The sequence below is a fragment of the Phallusia mammillata genome, chromosome 6 (genome assembly GCF_965637545.1).
Source record: "Phallusia mammillata chromosome 6, kaPhaMamm4.hap1.1, whole genome shotgun sequence".
NCBI classification, from domain to species: domain Eukaryota; kingdom Metazoa; phylum Chordata; class Ascidiacea; order Phlebobranchia; family Ascidiidae; genus Phallusia; species Phallusia mammillata.
In genome coordinates, this window is record NC_137257.1 from 25,066,427 (window position 1) to 25,081,281 (window position 14,855).

Genomic DNA, 14,855 nt, shown 5'->3' on the forward strand with positions numbered 1-14,855 from the left:
CAGCGTGACAAAATTTGGTTAAATTTGTGCGGGTATTCGCTGACGGGCTCCTCTAAAATACGCAATCTACGCAATCTACGCAATCTGTACGCAATCTACTTATAAAACGTATGCAACTTTTAAAAATGTTGACGGTTAGGGCTTTTAGGGTCTGGGTGAGGGTTTATAATAAAAATAACACTATAATTTAGTTTTAGATGTCCAGTTTGGGCTTAATATGTGTTGAGAGTGGTACTAAACACTGTATGGTACCGCATGTTAACACTTGTGAGAAAATTAGACCTGAAAGGCATCTGAAATTAAATTATAAAGTTATTTGTATCACAAACCCTCACCCTGACCCTAATAGCCCTAACCGTCAACATCTTAGTTAATTTTTTTTAGTAGATTGCGTATAGTTTGCGTAGATTGCGTAGATTGCGTAGATTGCGTATTTTAGAGTAGCCCTTCGCTGACTTCTCAAATTTTGCTATTTTGAGGTGTCTAAAGTAAATTTTTGGACTTAAGCTAAATCGACTCTCCTAAAGCACACAATTTAAAAAATTATATGATGCAAGTTTTTTTGTCAAGTGATAGTTATGTTAGTAACTTGTAAAAGAATAAAGTTGCAAACTTTAGCTAATTTTAAGTTCAGATTGGTTTAAGTTGCACCATGCTGGTGGGGTGAGTTGTTACAAGGTGTCCCACATCTGGAACAATGATTAACATATGGGCCTGAGAAAGGTAATACTTAACTTTTGTAAATAAATAATGTGCTTAAAATGTTGTTTGGTGACAATATGTTGTTATTGCAAGCTCTTTACTTTCTAAAAAGTTAATTATGTGTGTAAAATCCAGGTTTTGGACCAAGTTTGAAAACTTACTACTATATCGAGGACAAGAAACTGTAAGGAATATAGGATGTCATCCATTCCATGGTTAAAGTTATGTCAAAAGTTGAAGTTTGTGAATTCATTGACATAAAGTACTTTAAAAATGAATTTGATTGTAAACTGTGTTGTGTTCGTTCTATAAACCCTTCGATCTGTTTTGTTATTTTAATAAACAACATGATTTGTGACATACAATGATACTTGATATTACAATACTCACACTGTACATGCAAGCTTGTGATGTGACTTCTATTTTATGAAAGAAACTTAAATGTTGGTGCAAAACAAGATACTTGATATTGCTACCATTCCAAAAAGTTTACTTTTGGACTCTAAACAACTGTTTTGTTCACTTTAGAAACAAAGATGTCACCAATTTAGCAAATTTGGATTGGAATTTCTGAATCGTGATGAACAAAATTGTATAATTTGATTATAACTTAAAATAAATAGTTAAGATGAGTAAAAGTGGTTTTATTATATTTATGTTACAAAACACACAATAAAAGAAATAAAAATTGTCACATTTGTGGATGTGGAAACCTCCCTAAAGTACTGTAACAACTCACCCCCACCATGGGGTGAGTTGTTACAACAGAGCATCAACCAGAAAACGTGAAATATTTTTTTTTACAAGTACCAATTTATTTTGTTGGTAAGATGTTTACTAGACTTGGGGGCATATCAAACTCCATACAAAAAATCAGGATGATCTGAATAATAATTCAACCCCAAAATTGCAGCGAAACAAATTTTGTAACAACCCCCCCCACTCTCCCCTATAAATCCTGGTTACGTATTATAGAATTATTTTTTGAACAAGGGTTCACAGCTCAGACGCCTAAAACTTTGCATTTCTGCAACTAATCGGGTTTTTTGTTTATTTCTTACAGATGGCACAAAATCAAAAAGCGATGTAAGTATTGTGTTTGAGTTTTTGTACAATTTATTCTTCACATCCAGAACTTACTGACAATTCTTTTTCAGTTTATCATTATGATACCACACTCTCGGAGAAATATTTGGAGAGATTTGAATAACAAGGAATGCATTCAGTAAGTCAACACTTCGTTTTGGTGGTTTAAAAAGTTTGTGGATCTCATTTTTGCTATTATAGCTTAGACATCTGTGTCAGTTTATCAAGCACAATTTTAGCGTGATAATTTTAAATAATCATGTCTGGAATTTTGGCGTAAAATCTGAGTCCGAAATTAATTTTCAAAAACACAGTTAACATCCGAAATTTTAGCATATTGTAGCCTACAAAAGTTCTCACATTTATTTTCATAAGAGACCAACGGTTTACGTTCTACTTGTTGTCTGTGCTGTTTTTAGTGTAATGCCAACAACATTTACGCGAAACAAATTTATTAGCATGAATAAAAGGCCAGTTGGTGAAATAAAGCCTTTTTGGTCTTTTTTAAAGCTAACAATACTCCGCTAAAAGGACCGGATCCTGTATTGACTTTAGTGGGAAACCAAATAATTTGAGAACCACTGACTTAAGTATAATCCTGTTTCTGTAACAAGTGAATCTTAGCTGAACAAAAAAGATAGTGCTGTGATAGAACAAATATACTTATATATTGTCCTTTTTCATGCAGATGTGCAGTTACAACTAAAGGATGTGTAGGCCTACGTCAAGATAGACAATGCTTCCAGCTGAAATGCGAAGAGGCGCAAAGAAATACCTGCGAAGCTCTCAACCTCTTTGACCAGTAAACCACCACAAACAACAAAAACGGAAGAAAATGATATTGTTTGTCTTTATAATTGCTATTTTCTTGTTTAAAATCAAAGTGTTTGTAACAGAACCGCCATCTTTTTTGTACACTCTAAAAGTACACGTGTAATTGTAAATAAAGTATAATCATGTAGGCCTATAAATTAAAATGTTAGTGGAAAATAATTAGAGCATTGGAATATAGCTAACTGCTGCCATACAAATTGCACCATTTTATAATTTCAGTAAAATCTTGTAAAACACAATCTAAAGTATAACTGTTCGTTTTGGTCTTTAACACCAAAAGGATTGAAAAATAGCGTTTGACATACTTGTTATATGTATTTACACCGAATAATGCATTGTTTTAAACCCTGTGATCCGAATATAACCTAATTTCCATGTTGTGTTACTAATTGTATATTATTAGTGTTTTACTTTAATGCTTAATTACCATGAAAGCGCCTCACCACATTTTCTTGTTGTGACGTAACAAATAAAATGCTTCATTATCATTCCAAACGTTTGTCGTGTCGACAGATTAGCCATAATAAGTTAGATATAAAGGTGCGATTTAGGTCAAGTGCTTTAAAACACTTTTTTAACTTGCAACCCTTAACCGGCATTGCTGAATGTAATGTTTTTGAATTGCGCTGTTGAAAAAAGGTTGCCTACCACGGGACGAGCAGATATGGGTTGTAAAAAGAAATATAGGCAATGTTTTGTTGTCGTGTTGGGTGACTTTAGTGAGAAACACCCATAAGTCCTCAGTGCTGGATTAACCATTAGGCAAAGTAGGCACGTTCCTACAGGCCAGTCAGAAATCCAGGCCACTTTATGATTTGGCAACACTGATAATTCTAATTTTTTAGTTGGCAACCCTGATTTTCGGGCCACTTATAAAATGTGCCTACAGGCCAGCAGACCCTGTAGTCTGACAACTACTGTTCTAGTATTTTACGCAGCGTAATTCTCAACGTTTAGCTTAAAGTTCACAAACTATTTTGTATTTTGTCCGCCCTACTTTTTGCAGACTAAAAAAGCAATATTTTGATAAAGAATAACTTTAAAGTTTAAAGTTATTCATGAGAATATAATATTAGCATCGTTAATGCCTATTAAACAAAACATTGGCGTATTATTAGTGCAAAGAAGAAAACGTTATTAAATCAAAGTGCATGGAATTTGCTTAACATAAATTAGTGAATAATAAATATTTGCCTGTAATGAATAGCCTTCCAATCGTCGTACTAGTTTATATAGAAGTTGTAGACATTTAGGGCAAATTTAAGCGGAAAAAAAACAATTTTGGCATCCTGCGAAATAGACGCAAATTAAGTAACATTCAAAATTTGTAATGAGCTAACGTACAGACTTGAGCTTTAAGCACTTAAAAAATTTGCCAAACAAAATAATATTTTCAATGTCATTCCAAGAACACGTAAAAAAACGTGGACCACGTCAAAACCCTGATTTGAAGTGAGTCTTACGAAAGGGTGGCGCAGCACTAAATCCGAATTAATTAGTGCCTAACTGAAACGTGAACTGTTTTAGGAGAAACAAAGTCTTTGACATTTAAAATCACCCAGAAAGCATAGCAAACTAGGGGCTGCGGACCATTCGTGGGCCCAAATGAAACTTTAGTGGGTTCCGACGTGACCTCCGTGTATGGTGAAAGTACTAAATACTAATTTTGCGGTCAGAGTTACAAACAAAACCATTTCTTTAATTGAAAATCGTACGTAATACAACTATGTACTAAAGTATGATTCGGGGAAAATTGTTAGATTGGAAAAGGATTGTTTTGTAACAAAGGATTGTGATTAAACACACAACGCCATCGTGCAAATTTACCAGCAGGTAAAGTATCTTATGGCCTCAATCTATTTCAAAACTGTTATCTTTTGGGGGGTTGGTGATATGTTAAGTGGTATTGTTTTTGTTTGAACAGCGAATAGAATTTCAACACTGACGCAGCGACAAAATCAAATTAGGGACTTGACGTGGTGAAATAATTTGAGCACTCATGTTGCATCAAACAAGAAAATAATGTATTACTTTACAGCAGTGTTAAAATATTTCTAAGTGTGCCCCGAAATATTAAAAGAGGGAACATTTTTTGTGTTTTATGACTTGGTGAAGACGAAATGCGAACGTGTACGTCACTTTTTGCTAGCTCATATTTATTGGTCATAAAAAGCAGTCTTATTAACCACAATAATGTTACAATATACTTTATGTTCAATAACTGTGTTATACCGGCCTGTAAATTGTACCTCGGAATAAAAATTTACTTTGTCAACATGCTTGAAAAAGTTATAAACTATGGCGTTAAGGTGTTAATTATACCACAGAAAAAATCTTATTGTTGATAAAGCCCACCTAGACATATTGACACCAAAAACGACAGTGGTAAAATTAAAGACAAAAATAAGCTGGTTTGAATTAAAACTTTGGCAAAAAAGATAATTTAAATGTGCTGCATCAAATCAAACATTACACAACAGTCTGCGATAAACGTGAAGACTTCTTCATCGCAATTAACAAGCTAATAAATGCATTAGTTTAATGAAAAAGTCACAATTCTTTTCAATTTCCAAAGAAAAGTGGTTTAACGAACTTTATGATCAAAGCCTTTCACCAATAACTGCCAATATACTGTTGATCGGAAATGATATATGAGCTCTATCTTTAAGCTGCTGCATCTTGCAAGCGGCAATAAGACATTACGTTTTTACAACGTAAAAGTAACTGCTAAGCACCCTTTTGGAAACCAAGGCAAGGACCGATTGCAACCTTTCATTTCTCTTTGCAAAACGATGATCATAGAAACGCCAAGCATGTCATCTTTGTGAATGATTTATGGGCAAATGACCTGCTGATGTTTATTTTATGAACTAGTCAATAAGGTTTGATAAGTTTACAGTAAAAAATACGTACGATTTTAAAGCAATATTAAACGACTTTAAAACGGAAACCGGTGGTATATACTTGTTCCTGTTTGCAAATCCCACGCAGAGAGTATATATATCTCACTTTTTTGCAAGTTGACACACGGAAAGTTTACATATCAAGTCTTGATAAGTTCAAAGCAGCAATTAAGCACGATACTGCAGAATCCAACGACTTTAAAACGGAAACTAATGTTACTAGCTCCTTGTTGCAAACCCACGCATGCCCATGCATACATATGTCAGTTTTTTGCAAGTTGGCGCACGGGAAAATTTACTGCCGTACAATTGTACATGCAACAATTAGGTGCATAATCGTGATGTGAATGTATGAATGTAATTTGGACTTTACGTGATTTGAGTGCATTGATCCATGCTGTATTTTAACCTTCGCATGCATCACCATTTCTGGTGCCCTTGAAGTTGCGCCGAAGCTATTTATAGACAGACAAAGCGGTTTCCAAAACAAACACTAGATTTGTCCAAATCGACTTAAATCAGGGAGTCGAACCGGAACTGAACCCGAACCCGCGAACCGGTTTGAGCGGTTAATTTCATTAAACCCGAACCGAACCCGAACCGCTAATTACGATTTTCTAAAAACCCGAACCGGAGTTGAACCCTATATTTTGTTTGGCGTTGGACCCGAACCGGAACTGAACCAGTAAAAAATGCAGTCTGTTTTATATTTTGTGATTTTTTTTCAAAATAGCGCACTTAATTAAGAATATACGCGAGATAACACTTATACGGCGTGTCAAAAATAACAGTGCACGGTTAAAAATCTTTTGGGGTGTGATAAGGCCAGGAAGATGATAGGTAGAATTAAATTGAAACGAATGAAAATTTGAACCGGTTTAAAAACCGCAAACCGGTTCGGACCGGATAATTTGCCCAAACCGGAACAAAACCCGAACCCTAAAATATGCATTTTTAAAAACCTGAACCGAACCCGAACCCTTAAAAACAAAACGAAGTGAACCCGAACCGAACCGAACCTGAACCCGTATGACAAGCGGTTCGACTCCCTGACTTAAATACAGTTTCATGCGATAGAGTGGCCTTCTTGCATTAAGTCCTAAAGTTACTTAAAATGCTAATTAATGTTTGGAAACAATTTTATGTTAACCCTGTAATGAACTAGTTCATTTTTAACACCTTTTATGATATGTGCAAAACAGTATATTTTGCAAACAAGAAGGGGGAAAAGAAACCTGCATAAATGTGTTTGAATTGATGACTGGTGCAAAACTGTAAGCCCAGTTTAAAAAAATCGATTACAGCACGGAATTTAGGCAACAAATGACCTGATAACAAAGTGTAAACTCAGGTCTCATTTAAGCATGAACTGTTGCAGCTCTGTGGCAGTGAAACTATACGTTTAATTATGGATCAATTAAAAACAGTGGTGGGATTTAGCCGGTTCGCACCGGTTCTATAGAAGTATATCAAATTTTATGAGATCAGCGAACCGGCTACCATTACTGGTAACAGTCAATGGAATTTTTTATGACTTCTGTGATAGAACCGGATGACCAAAAAATTGAATCCAACCACTGATTAAAAACCTTAACAGTTTGTGCAACCAAACCGTTGGCGCATTTTGGCTGCTATTAGTTGATTAAATAAAACTTAAGTGCACTGTTATTTTTGTGCATTTCATGGACTGCTTTCAAACCCACGTAACTGTGACAGCGGCGTAGGCAGCCGAAAATTTTGGAGAGGGCCTACGCCAAGTAAAAGTGATTTTCAGCCAAACCACCTGTGGGTTATGACCCGTGCCACCCTGAAACCAAGATGAATAACCGGGGAAATCCCAAGAAATATCACTCGGCGAGTCATTACTGACCGCAGTTAGACAACCGCGTCTAAGCAATAGCAATGGGTATAAATACTCAGTGCAAGTGCCTCGATTTCATATTCAGATACAACTTCAAGCAAAGCAAGTTCAAAGATGAAGATTTTATGCCTGTTTTCGTTTTGCTTGATACTGATGCCAGTATTCTTGTGTCAAATGATCGATAGATGTCCTAGACCTAGGGCCCACACAGGTAGGTTTAAAATACTTTACCTTACTACTATCTGTAGTATTGACTTTTAAAATAAACTTAAAAAATGGTTCGGCACAATAATTTCGGTTAAATCAGGCCAGGCCTAGAATAAATTTTAAAGATTTTCGAAAATAACTGTATGTGGGTGATACAAGTTACCTCGTTTATGTTAATTTTTCCATGTAAAAGCGGACAAACCCAAATTAAGTTGAACAAAAACAGGGTTTTGTAACAACAAATTAGTCTGTTGCTTATTCATTTCTTGGTTGTGTAATTTTGGGCTTTATTTCACATACAAATTTTATGTTTTTGCAAAACGGCATTTGACCAAAATAGCGAATGTTTTGGGCGACCGTATAACTTCGGTGCATTACCAATTTTTATTATAATTACAAACTAAAGCAAGTCATCAATTTAAATTGGCGTTTTAGGCAATTTAGCATGTTTTTGCTGGGGCAAAAGTAGTTATGAGATAAATTTTGGGCACCGATGTAACGAGGAATTTGTATTGTTCTTCACATCCATTATTTATTTACAATTCTTTTGCAGTTTTTTCTCTGGATACCACGGACCCACGACAATAAGCATAAGTTGAATTGCAAGCCATGTATTCAGTAAGTTAATACTTGGTACCTTTTAATGGTTTAAGTTTACCAGTTTATGGATCGCATTTACATCATAATATCTTCGACATCTGACCACCGTCATTCTGGCAGAATTTTAGCTAGATCATACCAAAATAGTTTTAAATGTTGTCGGTACCATACCCAAATAGATTAAACATAAGTTCACCAAATTTAACAAAAATGTGTATAGCCTACTAACAAAGAAAAGAAACAAATAAATTGAAAATTCAATCTTAGTATAACTATAATTACCATTAGAAAAACTAAAAAAATACACAAAAAAAACATTAATCAGTAAACAATAAAACCATAAAAAACTTTAACCTTTAACAACCACACCAACCTCTCCATAGAAAACATTTCGACAATTTTCATGAATTCAAGGACAATCATTTCAAAAGTTTAAGAACGAAATTTCTTATCACTGGATAGACAATTTCATTCTCTACAAGAATCCATCGCCATTTAAGCAATATCCTCTGCGGAGGTTGACCAAATCGACCCTTGAACATGGCCCGAATTTGACCGTTTAAGTTATTTGCGTAAAAGCCAAAATTTAAAGTATTTTGCTATCATTTTGCCAAATTTTTCCCAACGAAGATTGATATCACTGGATAGAGAATTTTATTCTCTACAAAAATCTGTTAATTTTGAAACAATATCATCTGTTGAGGTTGACCAATTTGACGCTTGAACATGGCCCGAATTTGACCGTTTAAGTTATTTGCGTAAAGACCAAAATTCAAAGTATTATGCTTTCATTTTGCCAAATTTATCCCAACGGAGATTGATACCACTGTCTAGGGAGTTTGACCAATTCGACTCTTGAACATGGCCCGAATTCGACCGTTTACGTCATTTGCGTAAAAGCCAAAATTCAAAGTATTGTGCTTTTTGCCAAATTTATCCCAACGGAGATTAATATCACTAGAGAGGAAATTTTATTTTCTACAAGAATCCATCGCCATTTAAACAATATCATATGCGGAGATTGTTAATTATGGTTAATTTTTTCAATTTGTTTGTTTCTTTTCTACGTAAGTGTACACATTCTTGTAAAATTTGGTGCACTTTAAAAATATATGTTTAATCTATTTAGGTATCGTACCTGCAACTTTCAAAACTATTTTGGTATGGTCTAGCTAAAATTCTGCCAGAATGACGGTGGTGACATCTGTGTCAGAATACCAAGCACAGTTTTAGCGTGATAAGTTTATCTTCGCAATAATATGTCACTATATAACGCAAATCATCATGAAAATAACCGAGGGGAAATTTCGAACGTGGGATTGGACTTCAGTGGAAAACTGTATCAAAATATTAAGAACCACCGACTTTTATTCCTGTTTCACATCTGAGCTGAACAATAAGATAGTGCTGTGATGGAACAAATACTTTGCAGTATAATGTTGCCATTTTTACGCAGATGTGCTGTTAAAAGCACCCGATGTAGAGTGCAAGGTACTGGAGACTGCTTCCAGCTGAAATGTATGCAGTTGCGAAAAAGTAACTGCAACCTCCTAGCCATACAAGCTGAACATCATTGACCTTATTCAACAAAAACGGAACTACGAAAAAATATGATAATGTTTGTCTTTATGCTGTTTTGTTGTGTAAAATCAAGTGTTTTTAACACCAATAGAAGACCACCTTTTTGGGATTAAAAGTACACGTGTAATTGTAAATAAAACATAATCATGCTATATATTATTAAGTTTTGACAATGTGTATGTGGAAAATGATTGAGTATTGGAATATAGCTCTATAACTACTGCCAGACAAATTCCACCATTTTATAGTTTCAGCAAAATCTTGTAAAACACAATCTAAAACAGGGGCGGGCAACTTCTCCAGTTGGCGGGCCTGATATGGGAAAATGAAGTACTCGGCGGGTCGGATTCCTGAATCGATACATTAATCGCGTATTTATCCAGTGATTTAAAACGGATTTTTGACCACCTAAACCAGGGGTGGGGAACCTTTTTTGGTTATAAAGGCTACCAAACGATTTATCGACACTCGTGTAGGCCGCATAGACTATTTTCCAGGCCAAGGGCAGTGATGTTCAAACTTTTTGACTTACAGAATGGTCGTTTTGCTATTTCCTCGTAGTTTGTAGGACTTACGGTCCCAGCTAATTGAAATTCCTCACTACATTTTCATCTTCACTACAACATTCAGGATATATTTAACCTAGAATTTGCTTAACCTGGAGTTTTTGGTAGTCCTATGGAAATCGCTTTATGTACCACTATGGGACCACATGGGTCTTGTTTGAAAACCGCTGCCCTGGAACTAATCAAAAAATAATCTGCAATAAAGTCAAAAATACGTTTCTGTCTATTTTTTTTCAGCGCCTGGTGCAGTCGGTTATATCAACATCTTAAAAATGTATTTTGCCATCGAAAGCCGCACTTAGTGCCCTAAAAGGCCGCAGGTTCCCCATCCCTGAACTAGGCTATACGTGTGGAAACAAAGAAAACCGTTAAAGTAGGACACACACAAGGTTGGTAGTTATGTCGTAACAATGGACGTATGGTGCAATGGTAAAACGGCGGGAAATTTTTTTGCTATTGGGGAGCGTTACTGTGCGTTACAACTGTAATTTGACGTAGTAAGCAAGTAATGGGGGATTGCGGCAGACTGTGGCCGCGGGCCACATTATCATGTAAGACCGGAAACTGTCCGCGGGCCGGATCCGGTCCGCGGGCCGTATGTTGCCCACCCCTGATCTAAAGTATAACTGTTCGTTTTGTTTTTATCACCACTTACAGGATTAAAAAAAGCTTTTACTGTACTTATTATATGTATTGTAACAAATAAAGCATTGTATTAAACTCCGTGACCTGAATATAACCTATTTTTCCATGTTGTGTTACTAATTGTATATTATTAGTGTTTTACTTCAATGCATTACCACAAAAGCGCCTCACCACATTTTCTTGTTGTGACGTAACAAATAAAATGCTTCATAATCATTACAAACGTTTGTCGTGTCGACAGATTAGCTCAGTGCTCAGCAACCAACGTAAGGAGTAGATAAAAAGGTTGCCTACCACCAGGCGAGCAGATACGGGTTGCAAAAAGGGTAATATTTTGTTGTAGTGCTTGCTTTGAAAACAATGATTAGGAGATTTGCAGTCTGTAGTTCATTTTCTTGTTTGTTTTTTTCACAAGGCTTGATGGCAAAAAGTGGATGTTTATGAAAATTTTAGAACATTAAATTGATCTCATTTGTTACCAACGGCAATGAATTATGGTATTATTGGCCCTTGGCTAAACTTGGAAAAAAGCCGTATCTATACATATATATACTTGTCAGTTCTGTCAAGAAGCAGAGGAACCAAGTAACTAGGAAAAGCACAATGTTTCCACAATTCTTTTGTCATTTTCAAATGAAGTGTAAAACCAACCAGCAAGTATTCGTATTGTATCGGATTTTTGAATCGAATTTAATCATTTGATTCGCATGTAATAATATATTTGTTTCGGTTAAATAGCCTTGCCTTTTTTCTAAACAAAAGCTTAAACGGTTTATAATCGAACGAAACCAGTTTTAGCAATCTCTTAACCGGCCATATACGGTATTAAGGCTATTGTTATATCGTCCCTACACGTGTTACCGAGAAGCAACGTCTTATGCGTGTTACCGAGAAGCAATCAGCAGAGTTGAAATTTTGAAATAAATGGTCGCAATTTCGTTTGCATCAACATGTGGTTGCGAAACTTGTGACAACAAAAACTGAACCTGTTTTCCACTTCTTACCGACAAACAAACAATAGAATAAAAACATGAAACTGGGAACTCTAACAAAAACGCCGCATATTATTCTCCACCCTAAGATATGAAGGGAAACTATATTCAAATATTGAGGTTTTTTATTTGAAACACGTGAAATAAATAACCCCTGGTACCTCATGTTAGAGTTTTCAACGGGCCTGAAACTGGAGCCCGAACTCAAAAGTATAAGCCCGAAACCCGGCCCGAACTGATTTTGAGAAGCCCGTTTATGCCCAAAAGTTTCATTGAGAGGCCTATATATTGAAGGCTCAGGAAAAACCAAGACAACAAACACAATACACAATTGGTCTCGAACTAGGCGTTTTAGGGCTGTTTGACATTAGGTCAAGTTCAGCAACTAGCTACTTAGCAAACCACAAGTGGGTTATGACCCGTGTCCCCTGGAAACCACGATAAATAACCGGGAAATCCCAAGAAATATCACTCGGCGAGTCATTACTGACCGCAGTTAGACAACCGCGTCTAAGCATTGGGTATAAATACTCAGTGCAAGTGCCACGATTTCATATTCAGATACAACTTCAAGCAAAGCAAGTTACAATATGAAAATTTTATGCCTGTTTTCGTTGTACATGATGATACTGATGGCAGTATTCTTTTGTCAAACGATCGATGGATGTCCTAGGGCCTACGAAGGTAGGTTTAAAATATTTTACTTTACTATTATCTGTAGTATTGACTTTTAAAATAAATTTAAAAAATGGTTCGGCACAATTATTTCGGTAAATCAGGCCAGGCCCAAGGATGGCAGTACGGTACGGTACGCAGCAAATTTCATCAATAAGTACGGTACGCAAAGAAAGCTGAGGTACGGGTACGGTCCTTCACTAGAGCGTACCACCGTACTAAAAGCGTACCGTTCCACCGTACTGGTACGCAGGTTTTTTTTAAGGTTTGGTTTGGGTGACCGCTAAGTAGTTTTAAGAGACCGCAAGTGTTTCATTTAAATACCAAAAAATAGCCATATTTGCTTAAACGAATTATTTATTAGGTTACTGGCAGTGCACAATCACAGAACAAGTTTTTCAGGTTCTATCTCATGCAACAAAACAGATTCGCAATCCCGTTCCCATCCGCCAGCTTCCATTTCTTCGTTGTTTGCAGATTCCAACGCCTTCAATGCTCGCACTTTCACTGTTCGTCGGTCCTTTGTTTTTTGCCACTTCGCTGATCAATTAACGACTGAATAGTTCTACTTCTGAGATCGCTGATCAAAATCTTCAGAGAAGTGGCAAAAAGGGCGATGTAATCTACAATAGCACTTGCAAATGACGCATTAAAACTTGATAGCAACTGTCAGCACTTCAACGTATTTCTTAATTTCTGTCCTTTCTCTCTTTTACACTCAAAATATGCCGCCTTATATAATGCCAAAAATATTCTCCCACCTACGAGAAGCTTCGGTTAAGTTACGTCACAAACAATTGTTAAAACTAAACGTCAGGTTGAGTAAATACGTTTATGACATCATAAGCTTCATAATATTCAGTTTAAGTCAGAGAAGAGTCCAGAAGGAATAGAATTAACTCGAATCTAGGTTTCGCAAGAAAAGCAATTATTACGTTATTTCTGATTTCAAAGGTTACTTTAGGACAAACATTAATATCTAAAGATGCGGTACAAACCTAGGCATTTAAACTACATACAATCAACGCAACATAAAATGAATTATTCGACAAAGCACAGCTTAAATGATTGTGACAGCAACCAAACAGCCGGCCCAACACGGCCGCCAAACAAGTTTGCTGCACAATCAAACAAAATGTGCTTGTTGGCTTCTGCTTGTTATGTTTCCACACGTAAAAACTGATCATTATGCGCCATAAATCATAAATAAACATTGACGAGTATCGAAGGTGCACTTCTTTTGTGAATAACTCTTTGATTCAGCTGTTAGCTGTACCTCCACTTATTCTTTTTTCCGGAGGTGAACTATTAATCGTAGGCTATATTCGTATTATCGACAAGAAATAGCGAGAAACAACCATTACTTTTCTACTGTAGTTGCAGGTCCAAATTTTGGGAAACCGCTGGAGAAATTTGACACCTTAAAACACTTTAAAAAAACACTGCTGGTACGCATAATAAATGTTGATCAAACGGTCATTTTTGCATCGTTACCATTTGCAGATAATATCAAACATGTTCAAAACTGGAATTTGAGTTGTTTATTATATAATTTTATCACAATGTCCCTGTACCAAAATAGTGCTCAAAAAAGTTTATGACTTCCCAGCCTAATAATGTGTGCTTACTGTGCAAAAGGAGGGTTACACGCATAGGCGCCGATTGGGCGAAAGCGGGGTGGGTTTGTGAAGTACGGTGGCGGCCACCGTGGAAATTTTGATTTGTTTGTAGCGGTATAGTACGAAACATCGTAAAATCTGAAGAAATTTGGGAACTCTCAAACAAGCATGCTGGCATCAAAACGCAACAAAACGCGTGGAAACTGCAACGTGTTTTGGTTAGAGCTTTGTTTGTGACGTCAAACAAATTGTTGGCAGTAAATGCATAGCCATTATTATGTACAATACGATTGTACTGTAATGAATGGTTAGTTTAGACTTTAGGTGATACAAGAGCAACAATTTGATGAAACATTTTCTAAACGTTGCTAAACCAATAAAACGTTAAAGCAAACTGTTTCAACTGAATATTATTTTAAAAAATGTTTTTTTAAAGAATTTAACGAATGTTACATTCTATTGAAAGTTTCTTGGGCTTTGAGGTGGGTTCGTGTGGTTGCACGCATTAGTGAAGTTACAAAAAGTGACGCCTATGGTTACACGTAACGTAGACGTATTATTATAACGCGCACATGAAAAGAACA

At 36.0% G+C, this 14,855-nt stretch overlaps 2 long non-coding RNA genes across 2 annotated transcripts; both read left to right on the forward strand.

Moving 5' to 3' along the window:
• Nucleotides 1-549: 549 nt before the first annotated feature.
• Nucleotides 550-886, forward strand: LOC145234749 (uncharacterized). The gene is made up of 2 exons (XR_013861339.1): nt 550-723; nt 838-886. It is a non-coding gene; the product is annotated as an uncharacterized LOC145234749 (long non-coding RNA).
• A 614-nt stretch (nt 887-1,500) lies between these two features.
• Nucleotides 1,501-3,110, forward strand: LOC145234748 (uncharacterized). Its single transcript, XR_013861338.1, has 3 exons — nt 1,501-1,788; nt 1,860-1,927; nt 2,477-3,110. It is a non-coding gene; the product is annotated as an uncharacterized LOC145234748 (long non-coding RNA).
• Nucleotides 3,111-14,855: the final 11,745 nt, after the last annotated feature.